Source organism: Colobus angolensis, unplaced genomic scaffold, assembly GCF_000951035.1.
Source record: "Colobus angolensis palliatus isolate OR3802 unplaced genomic scaffold, Cang.pa_1.0 Scaffold744, whole genome shotgun sequence".
Taxonomy (NCBI): Eukaryota; Metazoa; Chordata; class Mammalia; order Primates; family Cercopithecidae; genus Colobus; species Colobus angolensis.
Genome location: NW_012121199.1, coordinates 217,244 through 223,497, shown reverse-complemented (window position 1 = coordinate 223,497; position 6,254 = coordinate 217,244).

Here is a 6,254-nt window from a genome sequence, read left to right as displayed (position 1 = left end):
AATTGGGGCATTTAGCCCATTTACATTTAAGGTTAATATTGTTATGTGTGAATTTGATCCTGTCATTATGATGTTAGTTGGTTATTTTGCCCATTAGTTGATGCAGTTTCTTCCTAGCATTTATGGTCTTTACAATTTGGCATGTTTTTGCAGTGGTTGGTACCAGTTATTCCTTTCCATGTTTTGTGCTTCCTTCAGGAGCTCTTGTAAGGCAGGCCTCGTGGTAACAAAATCTCTCAACATTTGCTTGTCTGTAAAGGATTTTACAGACAAAGGATTCCTTTACTTATGAGCTCAGTTTGGCTGGATATGAAATTCTGGGTTGAAAATTCTTTCTTTAAAAATGTTGAATATTGGCCCCTACTCTCTTCTGGCTTGTAGAGTTTCTGCGAAGAGATCCATTGTTAGTCTGATAGGCTTCCCTTTGTGAGTAACCCGACCTTTCTCTCTGGCTGCCCTTAACATTTTTTCCTTCATTTCAACTTTGGTGAATCTGACAATTATGTGTCTTGCAGTTGCTCTTCTCGAGGAGTATCTTTGTGGTGTTCTCTGTATTTCCTGAATTTGTATGTTGGCCTGCCTTGCTAGGTTGGGGAAGTTCTCCTGGATAATATCCTGAAGAGCCTTTTCCAACTTGGTTCCATTCTCCCCATCACTTTCAGGTACACCAATCAAACATAGATTTGATCTTTTTACATAGTCCCATATTTCTTGGAAGCTTTATTTGTTTCTTTTTATTTTTTTTTCTCCAAACTTCTCTTCTCACTTCATTTTGGTAATGTGCTCTTCAATCACTAATACCCTTTCTTCCACTTGATTGAATAAGCTACTGAAGCTTGTGCATTTGTCACGTAGTTCATATGCCATGGTTTTCAGCTCCATCAGGTCATTTAAGGTCTTCTCTATGTTGCTTTTTCTAGTTAGCCATTCGTCTAATCTCTTTTCAAGGTTTTTAGCTTCCTTGCGATGAGTTTGAACATCCTCCTTTAGCTTGGAGAAGTTTGTTATTACCAACTTTCTGAAGCCTGCTTCTGTCAACTTGTCAAAGTTATTCTCTGTCCAGCTTTGTTCCATTGCAGGCAAGTAGCTGCGATCCTTTGTAGGAGAAGGGGCATTCTGGCTTTTAGAATTTTCAGCTTTTCTGCTCTGCTTTTTCCCCATCTTTGTGGTTTTATCTACCTTTGGTCTTTGATGGTGACCTACAGAGGGGGTTTTGTTGTGGGTGCCCTTTTTGTTGATGTTATTCCTTTCTGTTTGTTAGTTTTCCTTCTAACAGTCAGGTCCCTCAGCTGCAGGTCTGTTGGAATTTTCTGGAAATCCACTCCAGACCTGTTTGCCTGGGTATCATCAGCAGAGGCTGCAGAACAGCAGATATTGTAGAACAGCAAATATTGCTGCCTGATCCTTCCTCTGGAAGCTTCATCTCAGAGGGGCACCTGGCTGTATGAGGTCAGTCCTCCTCTACTGGGAGGTGTCTCCAAGTTAGGCTACACAGGGGTCAGGGACCCACTTGAGAAGGTAGTTTGTCCATACTCAGAGCTCAAACACCATGCTAGGAGAACCACTGCTCTCTTCAGAATTCTCAGACAGGGACATTTAAGTCTGCAGAAGTTTCTGCTGCCTTTTGTTCAGCTATGCCCTGCCCCAAGAAGTGGAGCATACAGAGGCAGGCAGGCCTCGTAGAGCTGAGGTGGGCTCCACCCAGTTCGAGCTTCTTGGCTGCTTTGTTTATCTACTCAAGCCTCAGCAACAGCAGACGCCCCTCTGCCAGCCAGGCTTGCCACCTTGCAGTTCGGTCTCAGAATAGCAGTGAGCAAGGCTCCATGGGAGTGGTACTCATTGAGCCAGGCACAGGATGTAATCTCCTGGTGTGCCATTTGCTAAGACCGTTGGTAAAGCACAGTGTTTAGGTGGCAGTGTCCCAATTTCCCGGTACAATCTGTCATGGCTTCCCTTGGCTAGGAAAAGGAAATCCCCTGACCTCTTGCACTTCCTGGGTGAGGTGATGCCCCACCCTGCTTCTGCTCGCCCTCCGTGGGCTGTGCCCACTGTCCTACTAGTCCCAATGAGATGAACCACATTTGGCCATCCTGGAATGGACCCCAGTCATTCTTAAAATAAGGTAGTATATGCATTGAGATTCTTCACAGAACTAGAAAAAAACTATTTTAAAATTCACGTGAAATCAAAAGGAGCCCGAATAGTCAAGGCAATCCTAAGCAAAAGGAACAAAGCTGGAGACATCATGCTATCCAACTTCAAGTTATACTACAGGGATAGAGTAACCAACACGGCATGGTACTCGTACAAAAACAGACACATAGACCCACAGAACAGAATAGAGAACTCAGAAGTAAGACAGGATACCTACAATTATCTGATCTTTGACAAAGCTGACAAAAACAAGCAATGGAGAAAGGATGCCCTATTCAATAAATGGCACTGGAATAATTGTCTAGCTATATGAAGAATATTAAAACTGGACCCCTTCCTTACACTATGTACACAAATTAACTAGAGATGGATTAAAGACTTAAATGTAAAATCTCAAACTATAAAAACCCTGGAAGACAACCTAGGCAATATCATTCAGGACATAGGCATGGGCAAAGATTTTATGATGAAAACACCAAAAGCTATTGAAACAACAGCAAAAATTGACAAATGGGATATAATTAAACTAAAGGGCTTCCACACAGCAAAAGAAACTATCAACAGAGTAAAAAGGCAACTTACAGAAAGGGAGAACATTTTTGCAAACTATGCATCTGACAAAGGTCTAATATCCAGCATCTACAAGGAACTTAAGCAAATTTACAAGAAAAAAAAAAAACCTCATAAAAAGTGGGCAAAGGACACTAAAACTTTTCAAAAGAAGACATACATGTGGCCAGCAATCATATTTTAAAAAGCTTAATATCACTGATCATTAGAGAGATGCAAATTAAAACTACAATGAGATACCATCTAATACCAGTCAGAATGGCCATTATTAAAAGACAAAAAATAACAGATGCTGGCAAGGTTATAGAGAAAAAAGAATGCTTATACAGCTGTAGGTAGGAGTGTAAATTATTTCAACCATTGTGGAAGATAATGTAGTCATTCCTCAAAGAGTCAGAAATACCATTTGACCCAGCAATCCCATTACTGGGTATATACCCAAAGGAATATAAATTGTTCTGTTATAAAGACACATGCATGCGTATGTTTATTGAAGCACCATTCACAATAGCAAAGACATGCCCATTGATGATAGACTAAATAAAGAAAATGTGGTTCATATATACCGTGGAATGTTATGCAGCCATAAAAAGAATGAGACTATGTCCTTTGCTAGGACATGGATGGAGCTGGAAGCCATTATCCTTAGCAAACTAACATTTGTGATGGGCCCTGAGCATCCTTTCAACTTCTTGCTAGATATGCCAAAAATGCAAAGTCCTGAATACTTTTATTTTTTGAGATGGAATTTTGCTCTTGTTGCCCAAGCTGGAGTGCAATGGCATGATCTCGGCTCACCACAACCTCTGCCTCCCGGGTTCAAGAGATTCTCCTGCCTCAGCCTCCCAAGTAGCTGGGATTACAGGCATGCGCCACCATGCCTGGCTAATTTTGTATTTTTAGTAGAGACAGGGTTTCTCCATGTTGGTCAGGCTGGTCTCAAACTCCTGACCTCAGGTGATCTACCCACCTTGGACTCCCAAAGTGCTGGGATTACAGGCGTGAGCCACTGTGCTTGGCCAGTCCTGAATACTTTTTACCTGTGTTGTTTCTCAGGGTTGTGTTTGCAGTGAGCAACCCAAAGTGATGATATTATGTCTCTCCTTTGGACAAAATGCAGGGGTTCACTGCAAAAGTGAATACCCCAGTTGTAGTGTTTCTCTCCTATAATGCAACCCATTACATGGGCAAGTATCAATCAAGGAGCCTCATATTTTCTGCCAGCATCCATTGAACAGTAATAGGATATCTCATTATCTTGTAAGTAGGGTAAAATTGCAGATATTTCGCAGTTCTTGACAGTTTTGAAAATGAGTATAGGTGCAGGCTGCGTTAGTCAATATGAGAAAACTGCTCAGAATCTAATAGTAAATGCTTTCTACCCAGTGGTGGACAGATCAGGGTGTAAATAAGGGTCCTCCACTTCTCTAGCTGTTAATGAGGCTAAGAATTGAAAAAAAAACCCAATGGTGCTTTGATTATTGTTCATTTACCTCTAGGTGGGAGGATGAAGGCATGTCGTGCTGACAATGGGGTGGTAAGCCCTGGGGTTCCAGCCAAAAGGCAAGGTATGGTGTGAATGCTGAATCAAATAACCCACAATGCTAAAATACCATCAGCAGTGAGGATATAGAGCTTTGAGCAGAGCAAAACATTAGAAGTTCATTTGTTAGACCTGAGCAGGTGTTCACTGGAAACCCGAAGTAAATAGACTATAGAAATAAAAATGTACAATATAGATTTATGTGCAGAACCATATTCTCTTATACCATTTGAATTTTTAAAGTAACAAAAGAATAGTTGTATACATTTATATATGCTCATGAATGAGTTAATACTTATTTCTCACTGCACTTCATGATTATTCTTTTCCCCTGTACTCTGATCTTAAGTATTTTAAGAAAAAACGAAATATGCTGGGAAATTGTGGGAAGAGAAGGGACTCAAAATTTTTATAGCTATGTTGGATATAAGCAATTTGTGATGGGCCCTGAGCATCCTTTCAACTTCTTGCTCAGTATCCCCAAAATGCATAGTGTTTCCAAGTCACCATCTTACTTGATCTTGTAGATGTGGCTCAAAACATTGAGGACTGCAGGGTAAAGCTGCAGCAGCGTGTGTGGGCAGAAAAAGGGTCCCTGGGTCTGGGCTCTTGCTGGTCTCCAGGAGGTATATGGGGAAGAGACAGCATCAACTCTGGGTCAAGAAGCCAAAGGAGAAAAACTAAAAGCCTTCCTGCAACTCAGTCTTACAAAAAGTATGGACAAAAATCTTACATTGTACATCATATCTAAGCATGAAAAAGTGAATGTTTTTTCCCTAAGATCATGAACAAGGTAGGCTGTTCAACATAGTACTGGAAATCCTAGCCAGTGTGGTGGGGGAAATAAAGAAATACTGGGCATACTGATTGCAAAAGTAGAAATAAAATGGTTCTTATTTACGAATGACATTATCGTATATGTAAAAGGTCTTCAAAAATCTACATGAAAAGCTATTTGAGTGAATAAGCTCACAAGATAAAATATCAATTGTATTTATGTGTACTAAGCAATGAACAATTGGGAATTAAAATTTTAGAATACCATTTACAGAAGCATACAAAATCATTAAGCATGGATGGGTAAATTAAATATGTGTAAAAATACAATACTTTGTTGAGAGAAATAAAAGAAGATGTAAATAAATGAAAGATATACCATGGTCATGTACTGGAAGACTGAATATTTTATAGATATTGTGTTAGTTTTCTATTATTGTTTAATAAATTAACACGAATTTCAGGACTTAACACAAATTTATTGTTGTATTGTTTCTGTGACTCTGGAGTTGAGGTTAATTTGTTGTTGTTGTTGTTTTTATTGAGATAGACAGACGCTCTGTCACCCAGACTGGAGTGCAATGGCACGATCTCGGCTCACTGCAACCTCTGCCTCCCGGGTTCAAGTGATTCTCCTGCTTCAGCCTCCCAAGTAGCTGGAATTACAAGTACCCACCACCACACCTGGCTAATTTTTGTATTTTTAGTAGAGACGGGGTTTCACCATATTGGCCAGGCTAGTCTCAAACTCAGGTGATCCACCCGCCTCGGCCTCCCAAAGTGCTGGGATTACAGGCGTGAGCCACTGCTCCCAGCTAAATGGTATTTTTAAAGAAAGCCATAGCAGATTAATTCACTAAACACTTTGCATACTTATCATGTGTAATTGTGTCCAAATTGTTTTCCTTCATAGATTGCTAAATGTCTGAAAAGCCATATTGTGTCTTTCAATAGTTTTGTTAATTATTTGAAAGAAAGGAAAGAAAACTGCAATGACATAAATCTTCAAGGGAATATAAATTCCATTGATGACATGTGGGATTGAATTTAATAAAATGAAAGAGTATTTTTTCATAAAGTAAACGAGTCTGAAATTAGATCTTAAAGTTTCTCTCATCCAACAGCTACTCAATGCTGTAAAACACTCCCCAGCGTCCCAAGTAAGAATCACTCTTCTTTTTTATTTTTTATTTTTTTTGAGACGGAGTCT